Genomic DNA, 25,663 nt, shown 5'->3' with positions numbered 1-25,663 from the left:
CATTCAATCAATAGCGTCCCCCTGCACAAATTCAGGGACCTGGTCGTGTCTTCAGATGAAACGCATTGTAGGAAAAGAAGCAGAAAGGAAAAGGAAAAAAGTTCCGCCGGACCTAGTGAAGCTGCAGCAGGTGCAAATAAGCTTCAGACAGTCTTACAAGCACTGCTCAGAACTCTCAACTGAGGCACTCAACATCCAGGACTTGCCATTCGGATCTTGGCGCCTTGTATTTTTGTTTTGTTTTTGATGGAGGGGAAACAACAAAAAACAGACATTGAAAAAGGCTCAACAGTGCAGGGCGCCTTGTGCTGGTTCCGACCTATTCACACATCGGTCCGCTACTGACATCACCTCATAAACCAACGGGGCACCCCACGCCGACTTTCGGCGCAGCATTGTAGGATGGCCACACCAGTGCGGCAATTTGCTGGACACCACCTCGGTGCCATCCAGATCTCGGCGCGTTCATTCAATCAATAGCGTCCCCCTGCACACATTCAGGGACCTGGTCGTGTCTTCAGATGAAACGCATTGTAGGAAAAGAAGCAGAAAGGAAAAGGCAAAAAGTTCCGCCGGACCTAGTGAAGCTGCAGCAGGTGCAAATAAGCTTCAGACAGTCCTACAAGCACTGCTCAGAAATCTCAACTGAGGCACTCAACATCCAGGACTTGCCATTCGGATCTTGGCGCCTTGTGCTGGTTCCGACCTATTCACACATCAGTCCACTACTGACATCACCTCATAAGCCAACGGGGCACCCCACGCCGACTTTCGGCGCAGCATTGTAGGATGGCCACACCAGTGCGGCCACTTGCTGGACACCACCTCGGTGCCATCCGGATCTCGGCGCGTTCGAGTCACTGTGCCGGAAGAGTGACCGGAACTCAGCTGAACACGCCGTCTTTCGGCGCAGCATTGTAGGATGGCCACACCAGTACGGCAATTTGCTGGACACCACCTCGGCGCCATCCGGATCTCGGCGCGTTCGAGTCACTGTACCGCAACAGTGACCGCAATTCAGCTGGACACGCCGTCTTTCGGCGCAGCATTGTAGGATGGCCACACCAGTGCGGCAATTTGCTGGACACCACCTCGGTGCCATCCGGATCTCGGCGCGTTGTGCTGCCTTCGGCCTATTCGCACATCGGTCCGCTACTGACGCCGCCTCACGTGCCAACGGATTTTCTACGCTTTTTGTAGCCCTATGTCGCATAACAGGTCATGTGACTTGTTTATAAAACTTTTCATTGGTTCATTTTACTTTTGGTTTCCTAAAGATGGAAGGCTTGGTCATATGACCTAAAAATAACACTTTTCATTGGTTTAGAACATTTTTTTTTCCCAAACGATGAAAGCCCCACCTTGTTTCTGGATCATTCAGACTGAAGCTGGCGTCAGCATGAGAGCACCATCATCTCGTGGCTCCGTCGTGGTCATTCCGCGAGCAATCATGGCAGCCGCTCCCCACCGGAAGCCTGCGGGAGTCGGGGGCCCCCAAGACTTTTGTAGAATCTTCACGGCTGAGGGGACGCTTTTCGAGAATGGAGCCCAAGCCCTAGCAGGCAAGCGTCCGAGTTCCAAAGTGTCCCAGGGCCATTTCAGTGGACCAGGCCCAAAACCGAGGAGCCGTCCGCCATTTTAAGAGCCATGTGGCAGCCGCCTATCGCTGCACTGCAAGAGTGGGAGCAACTCAACAACATGGTGAGCGAGACGCTGTGGCCGCAAGAGCGAGCGCAACTCAGCTAGATGGCCCCCACCTGGGGAGGCCCGTTCACGCCGGCTCCCCCACGCCCCCCCCCCCCGGGCCACCGCACGCCAATTTTCGGAGCAGCATTGTAGGATACCAAAACCAGTGCGGCAGTTTACTGGACATCACCTGGGTGCCTGTCGTACATGTTGTGTCAGCCATGTGACACTGGACACAGACCGCTACTGACGAGGCCTCCCCCCGCACCACCCGGGACGCCCCACGCTGTTTTTCTGTGCTGCATTGTAGGATCCCTAAACCAGTGCGGCACCCAGGCGACATCACCTGGGTGCCGTCCAGAACTCTGCACGTTGTGCTGCCTTGGGACTATTCGCACAACAGACCGCTACTGACGAGGCCTCCCCCCGCCCCACCCGGGACGCCCCACGCCAATTTTCGGAGCAGCATTGTAGGATCCCTAAACCAGTGCGGCACCCAGGCGACATCACCTGGGTGCCGTCCAGAACTCTGCACGTTGTGCTGCCTTGGGACTATTCGCACAAAAGACAGCTTCTAACCATTGTTGCTTTTTGTGTTGAGAAATGTTTAAATGTTTTTAGTTTTTGTTCCGTTTGTTAAAGTTAGTAGTTAATAAAGTTTTATAACCTTACTTTGTTGGAGTGTTATCTATTTTTTTAAAAACGGGTGAATGGGGCCTTGAATCGGGTTATTGTCATGTGTGGGCTTTGGAAGTGTGCTGCTGCAGGATCGGACATTTCAAACTCAAATGCACGTTCTTTTTCTTACCTTTCCGAAGCATGGAGCGCAATAGCAGGCAGAGAAAGGGTGATGCACGTGTTGAACACTACCTGACCTGGCAAGTTGCTGGCAGTGCCCCCCCGCCCGCTCCTGAAAGAGGGCACACACACACCGCCGCCCCGAGTACTTCACAAATCTTTAAAAGACCATGCGCTTGTTCATGAGGCTTAAATGGTTTATCACCTCTTCTAGAACCCCTGCATCGACCCTCTGACGTTTCATGGAAAAATTACCATGTAACACAATACCAAGCCCTGTCAGCTGAAACCCCCAAGGAATCGTGGGGCATATTATCAAGGGGGTTTATCTCCGCTTTTTTGGCTTTAAAAACCATGAAAGCGGAGATAAAATTATTTCCCTATTATCAAGCTGTCGCTAACACCAGTTAGTGACAGCTAAAAGGAGATAGCGACCATCTTGGGCCCCGCTTTGCATGTCAGTGATACTTATCACTAATGACATGCAAAGTGGCGTGCCAAGATGTTAGCGACTGGAAACAGTCCCTAACATCGCTACCTTCTATTACCAACTTTTGGAGATATTCGCGCTAAGCGCGAATATCTCCAAAATCTAACACCTGCCCTGAGCAGTTCTTAGCCATGTTATCCAATGGGAGGTGGATAACATGGCTAAGAGCATTAGGTCGATAATACATGAATATCGCTGACTTTTCTGCGATAATAGCAAGGTTTATCTGCGATAAAAATCGCCGATGTGCGGCGATAATTTTTGTCTCTAAACAAGTTAGAGACAAAAATTATCGCTAGTTGTTCGTAATATGCCCCCGGGTTTTTGCTTGCAGAAGTCGGGAGGCGGGAGACTAGCACTGAAATCAGTACTCACACGCCTGAATCAGGAGGATTGGCATGTCTGAATTCTCTACAGCTGGGGCCATAAACTACATCCGCAGGGTTAGGTGATAGCCTGGAACCAGCCTGGCATCTAAAATGGCTGCCGTGCACGACAAAATTGTGGCATTCGAAAAAAGGCAAGATGGCGCAGCCGCTGGAAGAGATATATCAACATATATCAGCCTCCTCAGCCACCCTCAGGAAACATAGGGGATTAGGATATGTCTCCCGCACCCCCTTATACCTAGTACTTTAATTAACGAAGCACAAAATGGCGAATTCCCGTTTCGCTACCAGTTTGCGGCCCAGTTCGCGGCCCGTGAAGCGCTTCTACCGTGAAAAATCATTTTTTTTTTATTTTCCCCACGGGACCCTTTAATAACCCCAACAACATTCCTAGGGGGTCAAGAGGGGGATACCTTGCCCCCTTTCATTAAATTCCCCCTTAGTTTTTCACCTTTTCTTCTCTCTCGATCCTACCGAGAGACAAGATGGCGGCCGCTCCGGACTGTCACGCAGCAAAAAAAAAAAAAAAGCTCACGCACAGCCGCTGGAAGAGATGTATCAACATATATCAGCCTCCTCACCCACCCTCAGGAAACATAGGGGATTAGGATACGTCTCCCGCACCCACTTATAACTAGTAATTTAATTTACGAAGCACAAAATGGCGAATTCCCGTTTCGCTACCAGTTCGCGGCCGCGCTTCTACCGTGAAAAATCATTTTTTTTTTATTTTCCCCACGGGACCCTTTAATAACCCCAACACATTCCTAGGGGGTCAAGAGGGGGATACCTTGCCCCCTTTCATTAAATTCCCCCTTCGTTTTCCACCTCTTCTTCTCTCTCGATCCTACCGAGAGACAAGATGGCGTCCGCTCCGGACTGTTTAGAATGTTGACAGACACCGGAGAGCCAATCAGCTTTCTGCGCGCAAAGTTCCGATAAGCGAAAAGTAAGCGGACCGGATCGCTGCCCAGAGCGCTGTTACAGATATATATCTTGGTTTGAACGTTAATTTCTCAAAAACTACTGGAGCACATATATTGAGACCTAGCAAAGGCACATCGGGCTAACAGTCCCTACAATTTTGCCAAGTTTCGTGCAAATCCATTCAGCCGTTCGAGCTAAAAGTGAGTCCAACCGCCCTATGGAAAACTCAATGCAAAAAACGCGTTTTGGGACCCCCCTTTTTTCTCAGCCCCCCCTTGACGAAACCCCACCAAATTTTCAGGGGCTGCTCAGAAACAAAATGTGCCATTTTCCTGAAAATTTCAGCCGATTCCGTCCACAAACGCCAAAGTTATTAGACATAGAATTTTCAAAAGTCCCATAGGGAAAAAATTCTAACTATATATACCTACCTATATATATTATATATATATATATATATATATATATATATATATATATATATATATATATATATATATATATATATATATATATATATATATATATATATATATATATATATATATATATATATATATTCACTGAAAAAAACCATAGGATTCAGGCATAGTTAGAAATTAGCATTTAAAAAAACCTTAGAAATTCACTGAAAAAAACGTAGGTTTTAGGGGCAGTTATAGTTAGTTGGACATTTCACTCGCGCATAACTAGAGAAAATACCCCTTTATGGTTAGTTCAGCTAACTATAACTCGCGCTCCCGCAATGTACTGCTGATGACGTCACATATTACATCACTCAGGACATGGTCAGTGACATCATTGATGACATAACTAATGACATCTCAAATGACAAATTAACATAAGCACCGGGGGTGGCAGTCCCCGGGGTTTGGGGAGCCTTGGAGGCCCCCCACCCATTTTAATAACAAGCCCTGGGGGTAGCAGTCCCTGGAGCTGCGGGGGCCATGTGCCACAGCAAATGTTTAAAGAAAACCCCGGTGTTTGTTTCCGGGTCTGTGGGGGCCCCCTGGGCCCCCGCGATCACAATAACTATAGCATGCCCCCAGTACTTGGCCCACCCGGGGGGGGCTAAATAATAACAAAGCACATGAGCCCATGAATCATTTTTTTATTTTCGCACCTGGAGCCGCGGATCCGCGGCAACTTCTGCCAATTTTGGCCCTGGGGGTCGCTGTGGGATCCCCTGAGCAGGCCTAGGGGTCAGGGTGTTTCTACATTTCCCCCTTTTGTTATTTTACTTCTTTGGTTCCCTGTTTTCTTGTGCCTCGGTTACCGAGGCACAAGATGGCTGCCAACACTTCCTGGTTTGGAGTGTTGACAGCCATATAGCATAAAGCTTATGGTCGGGAGGGTGCGCGGATCCTCCGTGCCTCTATATATCAAAACTTTTATTTTTGATTTTCTCAGCAACTACTGAATGGATTTACACCATTTAAGAAGAAGAGGTCTTTCTGGAAGAAGGGCTGCTTTTATGCCAAATTTGGTGTAATTTGGTTCAGCAGTTCGAACTGTAGCCGTGTCTAAAGTTTCCTATGGGAAATGTATTTTTTTACCTATTTTTTTATTTTTGAACCAAGAGCTGCCTTTTTGCCGAATTTGGTGTAATTCCGTTCAGCAGTTTGGGATTCAGCTGTGTCTAAAGTTTCCTATGGAAATTAACATGGAGAAAACACGTTTTGGGACCCTCCTTTTTTCTCAGCCCCCGCTTGCCGAATCACCCCGAAACTTTCAAGATAGGAGCTGACCGGAGCGCCCCACAAGTTTTAAAAATTTCGTGAAGATTCGCCAACCGGCGCAAAAGTTATTGGGAAAAGGAAAAAATATTTTTGAATGGAAACAAGGTCCTAACTATAACTACTGTACTGCTTGAAACGTGTGGGGTATATGCTGGTGACATTTTGTGATGCCAAATAAAATCCGTAATTCTGAAGTCCCCTGGGAGTGTAGCATTACATTTTGCTGTTCGTAGTTATGTGCTCGGGGGATAGTGGTCACAACATCCCCAATGGCAATATATATATATATATATATATATTCACCGAAAAAAACATAGGTTTTAGGCCTTATAGAGTTAGGAATTAGCTTTAAAAAAAACTTCGAAATTCACTCAAAAAAAGTTTTAGGGGTGTTATAGTTTGCTGGACATTTCACTCATACAAAACCAGTAAAATTGCTCCTATATATTTAGTTGGACTAACTATATTTCGCGCACCCGCAATGCACTGCTGATGATGTCACATATTAGATCATTCATGACATGGTCAGTGACATCACTGATAACATCTCAAATGACATCACTGATGACATCACTGATGACATCATCCAGTGAATTTGGTTTGCTTCCTATTTTAAATATGCATTATATATTTAGCAATTTGCATAGAAGAATGAGTGGATATATATAAATAAATATTTGGATGGAGGATTTAGTAGCAGTGTAATTGACTGTTTACTTGACCAATTTATAGTGTCTCACTAAATATAGTGGATACGGACTAAACTGTGCGAATATCTGTATCACTTTGTCAGTTGTTGTGTAAACTGGTTATCCAGTTGGTTACTAGCTATGTGAAAGTCTATATTAGTTATTGATTAGATAACTCAGTATTTGTATGGGAGAGTGAAAGTGTGTGTGGTTCGTTGGGGTGTGTGTGACTGTCCAAAGATGTGTGAATAGTTGTTTCAGTAGATATATGAAGTTAAAATTACATGTTCTAACAGTTTGGGTGAGTGAATCTCCCTAAGGGTGTGGTGATGAGCAAATATATTTCTCAATGGTACATGTCCAACAAACTAGAAAAATAAAAGGCAGTGTATGTGTCAGTTGTTGTATATAAATAAGTATCCATAAGACTCAATGATTGTGTGAGTGACTGTATGGATAACTATATACTTGTAATAATGATTTTATAATTCACTAAGTATGACTTACTATCTAAATGAATAGATGAAGTGGTGTTTGTATACGTGTGTAGTTAAGTAAGTATGTAAGTATGATCCATTGTTTGCCTAAGTGAGTAGGATGACTTCATATGTGAATAAGATGTGTGCTCCTGTGTAATGTTCATATAGGTGTATAAGTATTTTTGATAGTGTTCTTTGGTTCATTGACAGCATGTATGAGTGAATCTACAGGTAAGTGATTAGATGTGTGCATACATCTATGAATCACTGAGTGGGATTTTAGATACTTGTATTGCTGTGACAATGGATTCAAATATGATACTCTGTATTTTACAAAGAGTGATGAAAGATTTTACTTGTGTATGAAAAGGTGTATGTGATTGTCACGTGGATGATGTCATCAGTGATGTCATCAGTGATGTCATTTGAGATGTCATCAGTGATGTCACTGATCATGTCATGAATGATCTAATATGTGACATCATCAGCAGCGCATTGCGGGTGCGCGAAATATAGTTAGTCCAACTAACTATATAGGAGCAATTTCAATGGTTTTGTATGAGTGAAATGTCCAGCAAACTATAACACCCCTAAAACTTTTTTTTTGTGAATTTCAAAGTTTTTTTAAAGCTAATTCCTAACTATATAAGTCCTGAAACCTATGGTTTTTTAAGTGAATTTGCAAGGTTTTTTAAATGCTAATTCCTAACTATATATTGCCTGAAACCTATGGTTTTTTAAGTGAATTTGCAAGGTTTTTTAAATGCTAATTCCTAACTACATAAGGCCTGAAACCTATGATTTTTTAAGTGAATTTGCAAGGTTTTTTAAATGCTAATTCGTAACTATATAAGGCCTGAAACCTATGGTTTTTTCAGTGAATTTCAAAGGTTTTTTAAATGCTAATTCCTAACTATATATGGCCTGAAACCTATGGTTTTTTAAGTGAATTTGCAAGATTTTTTAAATGCTAAATCCTAACTATATAAGGCCTGAAACCTATGGTTTTTTAAGTGAATTTGCAAGTTTTTTTAAATGCTAATTCCTAACTACATAAGGCCTGAAACCTATGGTTTTTTACGTGAATTTGCAAGGTTTTTTAAATGCTAATTCCTAACTATATATGGCCTGAAACCTATGTTTTTTTCAGTGAATTTGCAAGGTTTTTTAAATGCTAATTCCTAACTATATCTGGCGTGAAACCTATATTTTTTTCAAAAAACTTCAAAGGTTTTGTAAATGCAAATTCTATTAGCGAATAACGTTTTTATATGTTAATATCCTTCTGGTACCATCTGAGTAGCAATCTCATTTCTCAGTAGAACTGAGGCACAAGAGAGCACAAAACAAAATTATTATTATTATTTTTTTATAAAATTGCGGGGTACGCGCATGGTACGCGCACGGTAAGCGTACATACGCGCACCTGTACGCGGAGTTTTCTTTTGGAAGATGCGGAGTCGGCTATGATTAAGGGGCAACCCGCCCCGAAACGCGTCAGGCAAGCAGCAAACACACCCGTGAATTGGCGGAGAAGATTGTCCTAACAAGCCGGATGGCAGGCGGAGCACGAGTGTGTCCTGAAAAGCTCTAGGGCATTGGTGAATCACAATTACAGCGCGGGGTCCTTACCGCGACAGGATGCACCATCGTCTGTCACCGAAAACGGAGATTAGACAGAAGAGGCTGTGGGTTGGAGCCTTGCCGACCCTAACAGTGTGCGAAGCCGGGCACAATGAAATTCTCCATCAAGGATTGGGACTCCACTAAGGAATAGTAACAATCGCTTTTCTAATGGCTCCCAACAAGCATGAGAAATACAACTCCCAGCATGCAAGACAATTAGATTAAGACCCAGAAACCATTGGGAGGCGTGCATTTAAATAAACCAATAAAGCGGAGTTTTCTTTTGGAACATGCGGAGTCGCCTATGATTAAGGGGCAACCCGCCCCGAAACGCGTCAAGCAAGCAGCAAACAGACCCGTGAATTGGCGGAGAAGATTGTCCTAACAAGCCGGATGGCAGGCGGAGCACGAGTGTGTCCTGAAAAGCTCTAGGGCATTGGTGAATCACAATTACAGCGCGGGGTCCTTACCGCGACAGGATGCACCATCGTCTGTCACCAAAAACGGAGATTAGACAGAAGAGGCTGTGGGTTGGAACCTTGCCGACCCTAACAGTGTGCGAAGCCGGACACAATGAAATTCTCCATCAAGGATTGGGACTCCACTAAGGAATAGTAACAATCGCTTTTCTAATGGCTCCCAACAAGCATGAGAAATACAACTCCCAGCATGCAAGACAATTAGATTAAGACCCAGAAACCATTGGGAGGCGTGCATTTAAATAAACCAATAAAGCGGAGTTTTCTTTTGGAACATGCGGAGTCGCCTATGATTAAGGGGCAACCCGCCCCGAAACGCGTCAGGCAAGCAGCAAACACACCCGTGAATTGGCGGAGAAGATTGTCCTAACAAGCCGGATGGCAGGCGGAGCACGAGTGTGTCCTGAAAAGCTCTAGGGCATTGGTGAATCACAATTACAGCGCGGGGTCCTTACCGCGACAGGATGCACCATCGTCTGTCACCGAAAACGGAGATTAGACAGAAAAGGGTGTGGGTTGGAATCTTGCCGACCCTAACAGTGTGCGAAGCCGGACACAATGAAATTCTCCATCAAGGATTGGGACTCCACTAAGGAATAGTAACAATCGCTTTTCTAATGGCTCCCAACAAGCATGAGAAATACAACTCCCAGCATGCAAGACAATTAGATTAAGACCCAGAAACCATTGGGAGGCGTGCATTTAAATAAACCAATAAAGCGGAGTTTACTTTTGGAACATGCGGAGTCGCCTATAATTAAGGGGCAACCCGCCCCGAAACGCGTCAGGCAAGCAGCAAACACACCCGTGAATTGGAGGAGAAGATTGTCCTAACAAGCCGGATGGCAGGCGGAGCACGAGTGTGTCCTGAAAAGCTCTAGGGCATTGGTGAATCACAATTACAGCGCGGGGTCCTTACCGCGACAGGATGCACCATTGTCTGTCACCGAAAACGGAGATTAGACAGAAGAGGCTGTGGGTTGGAACCTTGCCGACCCTAACAGTGTGCGAAGCCGGACACAATGAAATTCTCCATCAAGGATTGGGACTCCACTAAGGAATAGTAACAATCGCTTTTCTAATGGCTCCCAACAAGCATGAGAAATACAACTCCCAGCATGCAAGACAATTAGATTAAGACCCAGAAACCATTGGGAGGCGTGCATTTAAATAAACCAATAAAGCGGAGTTTTCTTTTGGAACATGCGGAGTCGCCTATGATTAAGGGGCAACCCGCCCCGAAACGCGTCAGGCAAGCAGCAAACACACCCGTGAATTGGCGGAGAAGATTGTCCTAACAAGCCGGATGGCAGGCGGAGCACGAGTGTGTCCTGAAAAGCTCTAGGGCATTGGTGAATCACAATTACAGCGCGGGGTCCTTACCGCGACAGGATGCACCATCGTCTGTCACCGAAAACGGAGATTAGACAGAAGAGGCTGTGGGTTGGAACCTTGCCGACCCTAACAGTGTGCGAAGCCGGACACAATGAAATTCTCCATCAAGGATTGGGACTCCACTAAGGAATAGTAACAATCGCTTTTCTAATGGCTCCCAACAAGCATGAGAAATACAACTCCCAGCATGCAAGACAATTAGATTAAGACCCAGAAACCATTGGGAGGCGTGCATTTAAATAAACCAATAAAGCGGAGTTTTCTTTTGGAACATGCGGAGTCGCCTATGATTAAGGGGCAACCCGCCCCGAAACGCGTCAGGCAAGCAGCAAACACACCCGTGAATTGGCGGAGAAGATTGTCCTAACAAGCCGGATGGCAGGCGGAGCACGAGTGTGTCCTGAAAAGCTCTAGGGCATTGGTGAATCACAATTACAGCGCGGGGTCCTTACCGCGACAGGATGCACCATCGTCTGTCACCGAAAACGGAGATTAGACAGAAGAGGCTGTGGGTTGGAACCTTGCCGACCCTAACAGTGTGCGAAGCCGGACACAATGAAATTCTCCATCAAGGATTGGGACTCCACTAAGGAATAGTAACAATCGCTTTTCTAATGGCTCCCAACAAGCATGAGAAATACAACTCCCAGCATGCAAGACAATTAGATTAAGACCCAGAAACCATTGGGAGGCGTGCATTTAAATAAACCAATAAAGCGGAGTTTTCTTTTGGAACATGCGGAGTCGCCTATGATTAAGGGGCAACCCGCCCCGAAACGCGTCAGGCAAGCAGCAAACACACCCGTGAATTGGCGGAGAAGATTGTCCTAACAAGCCGGATGGCAGGCGGAGCACGAGTGTGTCCTGAAAAGCTCTAGGGCATTGGTGAATCACAATTACAGCACGGGGTCCTTACCGCGACAGGATGCACCATCGTCTGCCACCGAAAACGGATATTAGACAGAAGAGGCTGTGGGTTGGAACCTTGCCGACCCTAACAGTGTGCGAAGCCGGACACAATGAAATTCTCCATCAAGGATTGGGACTCCACTAAGGAATAGTAACAATCGCTTTTCTAATGGCTCCCAACAAGCGTGAGAAATACAACTCTCAGCATGCAAGACAATTAGATTAAGACCCAGAAACCATTGGGAGGCGTGCATTTAAATAAACCAATAAAGCGGAGTTTTCTTTTGGAAGATGCGGAGTCGGCTATGATTAAGGGGCAACCCGCCCCGAAACGCGTCAGGCAAGCAGCAAACACACCCGTGAATTGGCGGAGAAGATTGTCCTAACAAGCCGGATGGCAGGCGGAGCACGAGTGTGTCCTGAAAAGCTCTAGGGCATTGGTGAATCACAATTACAGCGCGGGGTCCTTACCGCGACAGGATGCACCATCGTCTGTCACCGAAAACGGAGATTAGACAGAAGAGGCTGTGGGTTGGAACCTTGCCGACCCTAACAGTGTGCGAAGCCGGACACAATGAAATTCTCCATCAAGGATTGGGACTCCACTAAGGAATAGTAACAATCGCTTTTCTAATGGCTCCCAACAAGCATGAGAAATACAACTCCCAGCATGCAAGACAATTAGATTAAGACCCAGAAACCATTGGGAGGCGTGCATTTAAATAAACCAATAAAGCGGAGTTTTCTTTTGGAACATGCGGAGTCGCCTATGATTAAGGGGCAACCCGTCCCGAAACGCTTCAGGCAAGCAGCAAACACACCTGTGAATTGGCGGAGAAGATTGTCCTAACAAGCCGAATGGCAGGCGGAGCACGAGTGTGTCCTGAAAAGCTCTAGGGCATTGGTGAATCACAATTACAGCGCGGGGTCCTTACCGCGACAGGATGCACCATCGTCTGTCACCGAAAACGGAGATTAGACAGAAGAGGCTGTGGGTTGGAACCTTGCCGACCCTAACAGTGTGCGAAGCCGGACACAATGAAATTCTCCATCAAGGATTGGGACTCCACTAAGGAATAGTAACAATCGCTTTTCTAATGGCTCCCAACAAGCATGAGAAATACAACTCCCAGCATGCAAGACAATTAGATTAAGACCCAGAAACCATTGGGAGGCGTGCATTTAAATAAACCAATAAAGCGGAGTTTTCTTTTGGAACATGCGGAGTCGCCTATGATTAAGGGGCAACCCGCCCCGAAATGCGTCAGGCAAGCGGCAAACACACCCGTGAATTGGCGGAGAAGATTGTCCTAACAAGCCGGATGGCAGGCGGAGCACGAGTGTGTCCTGAAAAGCTCTAGGGCATTGGTGAATCACAATTACAGCGCGGGGTCCTTACCGCGACAGGATGCACCATCGTCTGTCACCGAAAACGGAGATTAGACAGAAGAGGCTGTGGGTTGGAACCTTGCCGACCCTAACAGTGTGCGAAGCCGGACACAATGAAATTCTCCATCAAGGATTGGGACTCCACTAAGGAATAGTAACAATCGCTTTTCTAATGGCTCCCAACAAGCATGAGAAATACAACTCCCAGCATGCAAGACAATTAGATTAAGACCCAGAAACCATTGGGAGGCGTGCATTTAAATAAACCAATAAAGCAGAGTTTTCTTTTGGAACATGCGGAGTCGCCTATGATTAAGGGGCAACCCGCCCCGAAACGCGTCAGGCAAGCAGCAAACTCACCCGTGAATTGGCGGAGAAGATTGTCCTAACAAGCCGGATGGCAGGCAGAGCACGAGTGTGTCCTGAAAAGCTCTAGGGCATTGGTGAATCACAATTACAGCCCGGGGTCCTTACCGCGACAGGATGCACCATCGTCTGTCACCGAAAACGGAGATTAGACAGAAGAGGCTGTGGGTTGGAACCTTGCCGACCCTAACAGTGTGCGAAGCCGGACACAATGAAATTCTCCATCAAGGATTGGGACTCCACTAAGGAATAGTAACAATCGCTTTTCTAATGGCTCCCAACAAGCATGAGAAATACAACTCCCAGCATGCAAGACAATTAGATTAAGACCCAGAAACCATTGGGAGGAGTGCATTTAAATAAACCAATAAAGCGGAGTTTTCTTTTGGAACATGCGGAGTCGCCTATGATTAAGGGGCAATCCGCCCCGAAACGCGTCAGGCAAGCAGCAAACACACCCGTGAATTGGCGGAGAAGATTGTCCTAACAAGCCGGATGGCAGGCGGAGCACGAGTGTGTCCTGAAAAGCTCTAGGGCATTGGTGAATCACAATTACAGCGCGGGGTCCTTACCGCGACAGGATGCACCATCGTCTGTCACCGAAAACGGAGATTAGACAGAAGAGGCTGTGGGTTGGAACCTTGCCGACCCTAACAGTGTGCGAAGCCGGACACAATGAAATTCTCCATCAAGGATTGGGACTCCACTAAGGAATAGTAACAATCGCTTTTCTAATGGCTCCCAACAAGCATGAGAAATACAACTCCCAGCATGCAAGACAATTAGATTAAGACCCAGAAACCATTGGGAGGCGTGCATTTAAATAAACCAATAAAGCGGAGTTTTCTTTTGGAACATGCGGAGTCGCCTATGATTAAGGGGAAACCCGCCCCGAAACGCGTCAGGCAAGCAGCAAACACACCCGTGAATTGGCGGAGAAGATTGTCCTAACAAGCCGGATGGCAGGCGGAGCACGAGTGTGTCCTGAAAAGCTCTAGGGCATTGTTGAATCACAATTACAGCGCGGGGTCCTTACCGCGACAGGATGCACCATCGTCTGTCACCGAAAACGGAGATTAGACAGAAGAGGCTGTGGGTTGGAACCTTGCCGACCCTAACAGTGTGCGAAGCCGGACACAATGAAATTCTCCATCAAGGATTGGGACTCCACTAAGGAATAGTAACAATCGCTTTTCTAATGGCTCCCAACAAGCATGAGAAATACAACTCCCAGCATGCAAGACAATTAGATTAAGACCCAGAAACCATTGGGAGGCGTGCATTTAAATAAACCAATAAAGCGGAGTTTTCTTTTGGAACATGCGGAGTCGCCTATAATTAAGGGGCAACCCGCCCTGAAACGCGTCAGGCAAGCAGCAAACACACCCGTGAATTGGCGGAGAAGATTGTCCTAACAAGCCGGATGGCAGGCGGAGCACGAGTGTGTCCTGAAAAGCTCTAGGGCATTGGTGAATCACAATTACAGCGCGGGGTCCTTACCGCGACAGGATGCACCATCGTCTGTCACCGAAAACGGAGATTAGACAGAAGAGGCTGTGGGTTGGAACCTTGCCGACCCTAACAGTGTGCGAAGCCGGACACAATGAAATTCTCCATCAAGGATTGGTACTCCACTAAGGAATAGTAACAATCGCTTTTCTAATGGCTCCCAACAAGCATGAGAAATACAACTCCCAGCATGCAAGACAATTAGATTAAGACCCAGAAACCATTGGGAGGCGTGCATTTAAATAAACCAATAATGCGGAGTTTTCTTTTGGAACATGCGGAGTCGCCTATGATTAAGGGGCAACCCGCCCCGAAACGCGTCAGGCAAGCAGCAAACACACCCGTGAATTGGCGGAGAAGATTGTCCTAACAAGCCGGATGGCAGGCGGAGCACGAGTGTGTCCTGAAAAGCTCTAGGGCATTGGTGAATCACAATTACAGCGCGGGGTCCTTACCGCGACAGGATGCACCATCGTCTGTCACCGAAAACGGAGATTAGACAGAAGAGGCTGTGGGTTGGAACCTTGCCGACCCTAACAGTGTGCGAAGCCGGACACAATGAAATTCTCCATCAAGGATTGGGACTCCACTAAGGAATAGTAACAATCGCTTTTCTAATGGCTCCCAACAAGCATGAGAAATACAACTCCCAGCATGCAAGACAATTAGATTAAGACCCAGAAACCATTGGGAGGCGTGCATTTAAATAAACCAATAAAGCGGAGTTTTCTTTTGGAACATGCGGAGTCGCCTATGATTAAGGGGCAACCCGCCCCGAAACGCGTCAGGCAAGCAGCAAACACACCCGTGAATTGGCGGAGAAGATTGTCCTAACAAGCCGGATGGCAGGCGGAGCACGAGTGTGTCCTGAAAAGCTCTAGGGCATTGGTGAATCACAATTACAGCGCGGGGTCCTTACCGCGACAGGATGCACCATCGTCTGTTACCGAAAACAGAGATTAGACAGAAGAGGCTGTGGGTTGGAACCTTGCCGACCCTAACAGTGTGCGAAGCCGGACACAATGAAATTCTCCATCAAGGATTGGGACTCCACTAAGGAATAGTAACAATCGCTTTTCTAATGGCTCCCAACAAGCATGAGAAATACAACTCCCAGCATGCAAGACAATTAGATTAAGACCTAGAAACCATTGGGAGGCGTGCATTTAAATAAACCAATAAAGCGGAGTTTTCTTTTGGAACATGCGGAGTCGCCTATGATTAAGGGGCAACCCGCCCCGAAACGCGTCAGGCAAGCAGCAAACACACCCGTGAATTGGCGGAGAAGATTGTCCTAACAAGCCGGATGGCAGGCGGAGCACGAGTGTGTCCTGAAAAGCTCTAGGGCATTGGTGAATCACAATTACAGCACGGGGTCCTTACCGCGACAGGATGCACCATCGTCTGTCACCGAAAACGGAGATTAGACAGAAGAGGCTGTGGGTTGGAACCTTGCCGACCCTAACAGTGTGCGAAGCCGGACACAATGAAATTCTCCATCAAGGATTGGGACTCCACTAAGGAATAGTAACAATCGCTTTTCTAATGGCTCCCAACAAGGATGAGAAATACAATTCCCAGCATGCAGACAATTAGATTAAGACCCAGAAACCATTGGGAGGCGTGCATTTAAATAAACCAATAAAGCGGAGTTTTCTTTTGGAAGATGCGGAGTCGGCTATGATTAAGGGGCAACCCGCCCCGAAAAGCGTCAGGCAAGCAGCAAACACACCCGTGAATTGGCGGAGAAGATTGTCCTAACAAGCCGGATGGCAGGCGGAGCACGAGTGTGTCCTGAAAAGCTCTAGGGCATTGGTGAATCACAATTACAGCGCGGGGTCCTTACCGCGACAGGATGCACCATCGTCTGTCACCGAAAACGGAGATTAGACAGAAGAGGCTGTGGGTTGGAACCTTGCCGACCCTAACAGTGTGCGAAGCCGGACACAATGAAATTCTCCATCAAGGATTGGGACTCCACTAAGGAATAGTAACAATCGCTTTTCTAATGGCTCCCAACAAGCATGAGAAATACAACTCCCAGCATGCAAGACAATTAGATTAAGACCCAGAAACCATTGGGAGGCGTGCATTTAAATAAACCAATAAAGCGGAGTTTTCTTTTGGAACATGCGGAGTCGCCTATGATTAAGGGGCAACCCGCCCCGAAACGCGTCAGGCAAGCAGCAAACACACCTGTGAATTGGCGGAGAAGATTGTCCTAACAAGCCGGATGGCAGGCGGAGCACGAGTGTGTCCTGAAAAGCTCTAGGGCATTGGTGAATCACAATTACAGCGCGGGGTCCTTACCGCGACAGGATGCACCATCGTCTGTCACCGAAAACGGAGATTAGACAGAAGAGGCTGTGGGTTGGAACCTTGCCGACCCTAACAGTGTGCGAAGCCGGACACAATGAAATTCTCCATCAAGGATTGGGACTCCACTAAGGAATAGTAACAATCGCTTTTCTAATGGCTCCCAACAAGCATGAGAAATACAACTCCCAGCATGCAAGACAATTAGATTAAGACCCAGAAACCATTGGGAGGCGTGCATTTAAATAAACCAATAAAGCGGAGTTTTCTTTTGGAACATGCGGAGTCGCCTATGATTAAGGGGCAACCCGCCCCGAAACGCGTCAGGCAAGCAGCAAACACACCCGTGAATTGGCGGAGAAGATTGTCCTAACAAGCCGGATGGCAGGCGGAGCACGAGTGTGTCCTGAAAAGCTCTAGGGCATTGGTGAATCACAATTACAGCGCGGGGTCCTTACCGCGACAGGATGCACCATCGTCTGTCACCGAAAACGGAGATTAGACAGAAGAGGCTGTGGGTTGGAACCTTGCCGACCCTAACAGTGTGCGAAGCCGGACACAATGAAATTCTCCATCAAGGATTGGGACTCCACTAAGGAATAGTAACAATCACTTTTCTAATGGCTCCCAACAAGCATGAGAAATACAACTCCCAGCATGCAAGACAATTAGATTAAGACCCAGAAACCATTGGGAGGCGTGCATTTAAATAAACCAATAAAGCGGAGTTTTCTTTTGGAACATGCGGAGTCGCCTATGATTAAGGGGCAACCCGCCCCGAAACGCGTCAGGCAAGCAGCAAACACACCCTTGAATTGGCGGAGAAGATTGTCCTAACAAGCCGGATGGCAGGCAGAGCACGAGTGTGTCCTGAAAAGCTCTAGGGCATTGGTGAATCACAATTACAGCCCGGGGTCCTTACCGCGACAGGATGCACCATCGTCTGTCACCGAAAACGGAGATTAGACAGAAGAGGCTGTGGGTTGGAACCTTGCCGACCCTAACAGTGTGCGAAGCCGGACACAATGAAATTCTCCATCAAGGATTGGGACTCCACTAAGGAATAGTAACAATCGCTTTTCTAATGGCTCCCAACAAGCATGAGAAATACAACTCCCAGCATGCAAGACAATTAGATTAAGACCCAGAAACCATTGGGAGGCGTGCATTTAAATAAACCAATAAAGCGGAGTTTTCTTTTGGAACATGCGGAGTCGCCTATAATTAAGGGGCAACCCGCCCCGAAACGCGTCAGGCAAGCAGCAAACACACCCGTGAATTGGCGGAGAAGATTGTCCTAACAAGCCGGATGGCAGGCGGAGCACGAGTGTGTCCTGAAAAGCTCTAGGGCATTGGTGAATCACAATTACAGCGCGGGGTCCTTACCGCGACAGGATGCACCATCGTCTGTCACCGAAAACGGAGATTAGACAGAAGAGGCTGTGGGTTGGAACCTTGCCGACCCTAACAGTGTGCGAAGCCGGACACAATGAAATTCTCCATCAAGGATTGGTACTCCACTAAGGAATAGTAACAATCGCTTTTCTATTGGCTCCCAACAAGCATGAGAAATACAACTCCCAGCATGCAAGACAATTAGATTAAGACCCAGAAACCATTGGGAGGCGTGCATTTAAATAAACCAATAAAGCGGAGTTTTCTTTTGGAACATGCGGAGTCGCCTATGATTAAGGGGCAACCCGCCCCGAAACGCGTCAGGCAAGCAGCAAACACACCCGTGAATTGGCGGAGAAGATTGTCCTGACAAGCCGGATGGCAGGCGGAGCACGAGTGTGTCCTGAAAAGCTCTAGGGCATTGGTGAATCACAATTACAGCGCGGGGTCCTTACCGCGACAGGATGCACCATCGTCTGTCACCGAAAACGGAGATTAGACAGAAGAGGCTGTGGGTTGGAACCTTGCCGACCCTAACAGTGTGCGAACCCGGACACAATGAAATTCTCCATCAAGGATTGGGACTCCACTAAGGAATAGTAACAATCGCTTTTCTAATGGCTCCCAACAAGCATGAGAAATACAACTCCCAGCATGCAAGACAATTAGATTAAGACCCAGAAACCATTGGGAGGTGTGCATTTAAATAAACCAATAAAGCGGAGTTTTCTTTTGGAACATGCGGAGTCGCCTATGATTAAGGGGCAACCCGCCCCGAAACGCGTCAGGCAAGCAGCAAACACACCCGTGAATTGGCGGAGAAGATTGTCCTAACAAGCCGGATGGCAGGCAGAGCACGAGTGTGTCCTGAAAAGCTCTAGGGCATTGGTGAATCACAATTACAGCCCGGGGTCCTTACCGCGACAGGATGCACCATCGTCTGTCACCGAAAACGGAGATTAGACAGAAGAGGCTGTGGGTTGGAACCTTGCCGACCCTAACAGTGTGCGAAGCCGGACACAATGAAATTCTCCATCAAGGATTGGGACTCCACTAAGGAATAGTAACAATCGCTTTTCTAATGGCTCCCAACAAGCATGAGAAATACAACTCCCAGCATGCAAGACAATTAGATTAAGACCCAGAAACCATTGGGAGGAGTGCATTTAAATAAACCAATAAAGCGGAGTTTTCTTTTGGAACATGCGGAGTCGCCTATGATTAAGGGGCAACCCGCCCCGAAACGCGTCAGGCAAGCAGCAAACACACCCGTGAATTGGCGGAGAAGATTGTCCTAACAAGCCGGATGGCAGGCGGAGCACGAGTGTGTCCTGAAAAGCTCTAGGGCATTGATGAATCACAATTACAGCGCGGGGTCCTTACCGCGACAGGATGCACCATCGTCTGTCACCGAAAACGGAGATTAGACAGAAGAGGCTGTGGGTTGGAACCTTGCCGACCCTAACAGTGTGCGAAGCCGGACACAATGAAATCCTCCATCAAGGATTGGGACTCCACTAAGGAATAGTAACAATCGCTTTTCTAATGGCTCCCAACAAGCATGAGAAATACAACTCCCAGCATGCAAGACAATTAGATTAAGACCCAGAAACCATTGGGAGGCGTGCATTTAAATAAACCAATAAAGCGGAGTTTTCTTTTGGAACATGCGGAGTCGCCTATAATTAAGGGGCAACCCGCCCCGAAACGCGTCAGGCAAGCAGCAAACACACCCGTGAATTGGCGGAGAAGATTGTCCTAACAAGCCGGATGGCAGGCGGAGCACGAGTGTGTCCTGAAAAGCTCTAGGGCATTGGTGAATCACAATTACAGCGCGGGGTCCTTACCGCGACAGGATGCACCATCGTCTGTCACCGAAAACGGAGATTAGACAGAAGAGGCTGTGGGTTGGAACCTTGCCGACCCTAACAGTGTGCGAAGCCGGACACAATGAAATTCTCCATCAAGGATTGGGACTCCACTAAGGAATAGTAACAATCGCTTTTCTAATGGCTCCCAACAAGCATGAGAAATACAACTCCCAGCATGCAAGACAATTAGATTAAGACCCAGAAACCATTGGGAGGCGTGCATTTAAATAAACCAATAAAGCGGAGTTTTCTTTTGGAACATGCGGAGTCGCCTATGATTAAGGGGCAACCCGCCCCGAAACGCGTCAGGCAAGCAGCAAACACACCCGTGAATTGGCGGAGAAGATTGTCCTAACAAGCCGGATGGCAGGCAGAGCACGAGTGTGTCCTGAAAAGCTCTAGGGCATTGGTGAATCACAATTACAGCCCGGGGTCCTTACCGCGACAGGATGCACCATCGTCTGTCACCGAAAACGGAGATTAGACAGAAGAGGCTGTGGGTTGGAACCTTGCCGACCCTAACAGTGTGCGAAGCCGGACACAATGAAATTCTCCATCAAGGATTGGGACTCCACTAAGGAATAGTAACAATCGCTTTTCTAATGGCTCCCAACAAGCATGAGAAATACAACTCCCAGCATGCAAGACAATTAGATTAAGACCCAGAAACCATTGGGAGGAGTGCATTTAAATAAACCAATAAAGCGGAGTTTTCTTTTGGAACATGCGGAGTCGCCTATGATTAAGGGGCAACCCGCCCCGAAACGCGTCAGGCAAGCAGCAAACACACCCGTGAATTGGCGGAGAAGATTGTCCTAACAAGCCGGATGGCAGGCGGAGCACGAGTGTGTCCTGAAAAGCTCTAGGGCATTGGTGAATCACAATTACAGCGCGGGGTCCTCACCGCGACAGGATGCACCATCGTCTGTCACCGAAAACGGAGATTAGACAGAAGAGGCTGTGGGTTGGAACCTTGCCGACCCTAACAGTGTGCGAAGCCGGACACAATGAAATTCTCCATCAAGGATTGGGACTCCACTAAGGAATAGTAACAATCGCTTTTCTAATGGCTCCCAACAAGCATGAGAAATACAACTCCCAGCATGCAAGACAATTAGATTAAGACCCAGAAACCATTGGGAGGCGTGCATTTAAATAAACCAATAAAGCGGAGTTTTCTTTTGGAACATGCGGAGTCGCCTATAATTAAGGGGCAACCCGCCCCGAAACGCGTCAGGCAAGCAGCAAACACACCCGTGAATTGGCGGAGAAGATTGTCCTAACAAGCCGGATGGCAGGCGGAGCACGAGTGTGTCCTGAAAAGCTCTAGGGCATTGGTGAATCACAATTACAGCGCGGGGTCCTTACCGCGACAGGATGCACCATCGTCTGTCACCGAAAACGGAGATTAGACAGAAGAGGCTGTGGGTTGGAACCTTGCCGACCCTAACAGTGTGCGAAGCCGGACACAATGAAATTCTCCATCAAGGATTGGTACTCCACTAAGGAATAGTAACAATCGCTTTTCTATTGGCTCCCAACAAGCATGAGAAATACAACTCCCAGCATGCAAGACAATTAGATTAAGACCCAGAAACCATTGGGAGGCGTGCATTTAAATAAACCAATAAAGCGGAGTTTTCTTTTGGAACATGCGGAGTCGCCTATGATTAAGGGGCAACCCGCCCCGAAACGCGTCAGGCAAGCAGCAAACACACCCGTGAATTGGCGGAGAAGATTGTCCTGACAAGCCGGATGGCAGGCGGAGCACGAGTGTGTCCTGAAAAGCTCTAGGGCATTGGTGAATCACAATTACAGCGCGGGGTCCTTACCGCGACAGGATGCACCATCGTCTGTCACCGAAAACGGAGATTAGACAGAAGAGGCTGTGGGTTGGAACCTTGCCGACCCTAACAGTGTGCGAAGCCGGACACAATGAAATTCTCCATCAAGGATTGGGACTCCACTAAGGAATAGTAACAATCGCTTTTCTAATGGCTCCCAACAAGCATGAGAAATACAACTCCCAGCATGCAAGACAATTAGATTAAGACCCAGAAACCATTGGGAGGTGTGCATTTAAATAAACCAATAAAGCGGAGTTTTCTTTTGGAACATGCGGAGTCGCCTATGATTAAGGGGCAACCCGCCCCGAAACGCGTCAGGCAAGCAGCAAACACACCCGTGAATTGGCGGAGAAGATTGTCCTAACAAGCCGGATGGCAGGCAGAGCACGAGTGTGTCCTGAAAAGCTCTAGGGCATTGGTGAATCACAATTACAGCCCGGGGTCCTTACCGCGACAGGATGCACCATCGTCTGTCACCGAAAACGGAGATTAGACAGAAGAGGCTGTGGGTTGGAACCTTGCCGACCCTAACAGTGTGCGAAGCCGGACACAATGAAATTCTCCATCAAGGATTGGGACTCCACTAAGGAATAGTAACAATCGCTTTTCTAATGGCTCCCAACAAGCATGAGAAATACAACTCCCAGCATGCAAGACAATTAGATTAAGACCCAGAAACCATTGGGAGGAGTGCATTTAAATAAACCAATAAAGCGGAGTTTTCTTTTGGAACATGCGGAGTCGCCTATGATTAAGGGGCAACCCGCCCCGAAACGCGTCAGGCAAGCAGCAAACACACCCGTGAATTGGCGGAGAAGATTGTCCTAACAAGCCGGATGGCAGGCGGAGCACGAGTGTGTCCTGAAAAGCTCTAGGGCATTGATGAATCACAATTACAGCGCGGGGTCCTTACCGCGACAGGATGCACCATCGTCTGTCACCGAAAACGGAGATTAGACAGAAGAGGCTGTGGGTTGGAACCTTGCCGACCCTAACAGTGTGCGAAGCCGGACACAATGAAATCCTCCATCAAGGATTGGGACTCCACTAAGGAATAGTAACAATCGCTTTTCTAATGGCTCCCAACAAGCATGAGAAATACAACTCCCAGCATGCAAGACAATTAGATTAAGACCCAGAAACCATTGGGAGGCGTGCATTTAAATAAACCAATAAAGCGGAGTTTTCTTTTGGAACATGCGGAGTCGCCTATAATTAAGGGGCAACCCGCCCCGAAACGCGTCAGTCAAGCAGCAAACACACCCGTGAATTGGCGGAGAAGATTGTCCTAACAAGCCGGATGGCAGGCGGAGCACGAGTGTGTCCTGAAAAGCTCTAGGGCATTGGTGAATCACAATTACAGCGCGGGGTCCTTACCGCGACAGGATGCACCATCGTCTGTCACCGAAAACGGAGATTAGACAGAAGAGGCTGTGGGTTGGAACCTTGCCGACCCTAACAGTGTGCGAAGCCGGACACAATGAAATTCTCCATCAAGGATTGGGACTCCACTAAGGAATAGTAACAATCGCTTTTCTAATGGCTCCCAACAAGCATGAGAAATACAACTCCCAGCATGCAAGACAATTAGATTAAGACCCAGAAACCATTGGGAGGCGTGCATTTAAATAAACCAATAAAGCGGAGTTTTCTTTTGGAACATGCGGAGTCGCCTATGATTAAGGGGCAACCCGCCCCGAAACGCGTCAGGCAAGCAGCAAACACACCCGTGAATTGGCGGAGAAGATTGTCCTAACAAGCCGGATGGCAGGCAGAGCACGAGTGTGTCCTGAAAAGCTCTAGGGCATTGGTGAATCACAATTACAGCCCGGGGTCCTTACCGCGACAGGATGCACCATCGTCTGTCACCGAAAACGGAGATTAGACAGAAGAGGCTGTGGGTTGGAACCTTGCCGACCCTAACAGTGTGCGAAGCCGGACACAATGAAATTCTCCATCAAGGATTGGGACTCCACTAAGGAATAGTAACAATCGCTTTTCTAATGGCTCCCAACAAGCATGAGAAATACAACTCCCAGCATGCAAGACAATTAGATTAAGACCCAGAAACCATTGGGAGGAGTGCATTTAAATAAACCAATAAAGCGGAGTTTTCTTTTGGAACATGCGGAGTCGCCTATGATTAAGGGGCAACCCGCCCCGAAACGCGTCAGGCAAGCAGCAAACACACCCGTGAATTGGCGGAGAAGATTGTCCTAACAAGCCGGATGGCAGGCGGAGCACGAGTGTGTCCTGAAAAGCTCTAGGGCATTGGTGAATCACAATTACAGCGCGGGTCCTTACCGCGACAGGATGCACCATCGTCTGTCACCGAAAACGGAGATTAGACAGAAGAGGCTGTGGGTTGGAACCTTGCCGACCCTAACAGTGTGCGAAGCCGGACACAATGAAATTCTCCATCAAGGATTGGGACTCCACTAAGGAATAGTAACAATCGCTTTTCTAATGGCTCCCAACAAGCATGAGAAATACAACTCCCAGCATGCAAGACAATTAGATTAAGACCCAGAAACCATTGGGAGGAGTGCATTTAAATAAACCAATAAAGCGGAGTTTTCTTTTGGAACATGCGGAGTCGCCTATGATTAAGGGGCAACCCGCCCCGAAACGCGTCAGGCAAGCAGCAAACACACCCGTGAATTGGCGGAGAAGATTGTCCTAACAAGCCGGATGGCAGGCGGAGCACGAGTGTGTCCTGAAAAGCTCTAGGGCATTGGTGAATCACAATTACAGCGCGGGGTCCTTACCGCAACAGGATGCACCATCGTCTGTCACCGAAAACGGAGATTAGACAGAAGAGGCTGTGGGTTGGAACCTTGCCGACCCTAACAGTGTGCGAAGCCGGACACAATGAAATTCTCCATCAAGGATTGGGACTCCACTAAGGAATAGTAACAATCGCTTTTCTAATGGCTCCCAACAAGCATGAGAAATACAACTCCCAGCATGCAAGACAATTAGATTAAGACCCAGAAACCATTGGGAGGCGTGCATTTAAATAAACCAATAAAGCGGAGTTTTCTTTTGGAACATGCGGAGTCGCCTATAATTAAGGGGCAACCCGCCCCGAAACGCGTCAGGCAAGCAGCAAACACACCCGTGAATTGGCGGAGAAGATTGTCCTAACAAGCCGGATGGCAGGCGGAGCACGAGTGTGTCCTGAAAAGCTCTAGGGCATTGGTGAATCACAATTACAGCGCGGGGTCCTTACCGCGACAGGATGCACCATCGTCTGTCACCGAAAACGGAGATTAGACAGAAGAGGCTGTTGGTTGGAACCTTGCCGACCCTAACAGTGTGCGAAGCCGGACACAATGAAATTCTCCATCAAGGATTGGTACTC

This window comes from Lissotriton vulgaris, chromosome 10, assembly GCF_964263255.1.
Source record: "Lissotriton vulgaris chromosome 10, aLisVul1.2, whole genome shotgun sequence".
Lineage (NCBI taxonomy): Eukaryota > Metazoa > Chordata > Amphibia > Caudata > Salamandridae > Lissotriton > Lissotriton vulgaris.
This window is presented reverse-complemented; position numbering follows the sequence as displayed.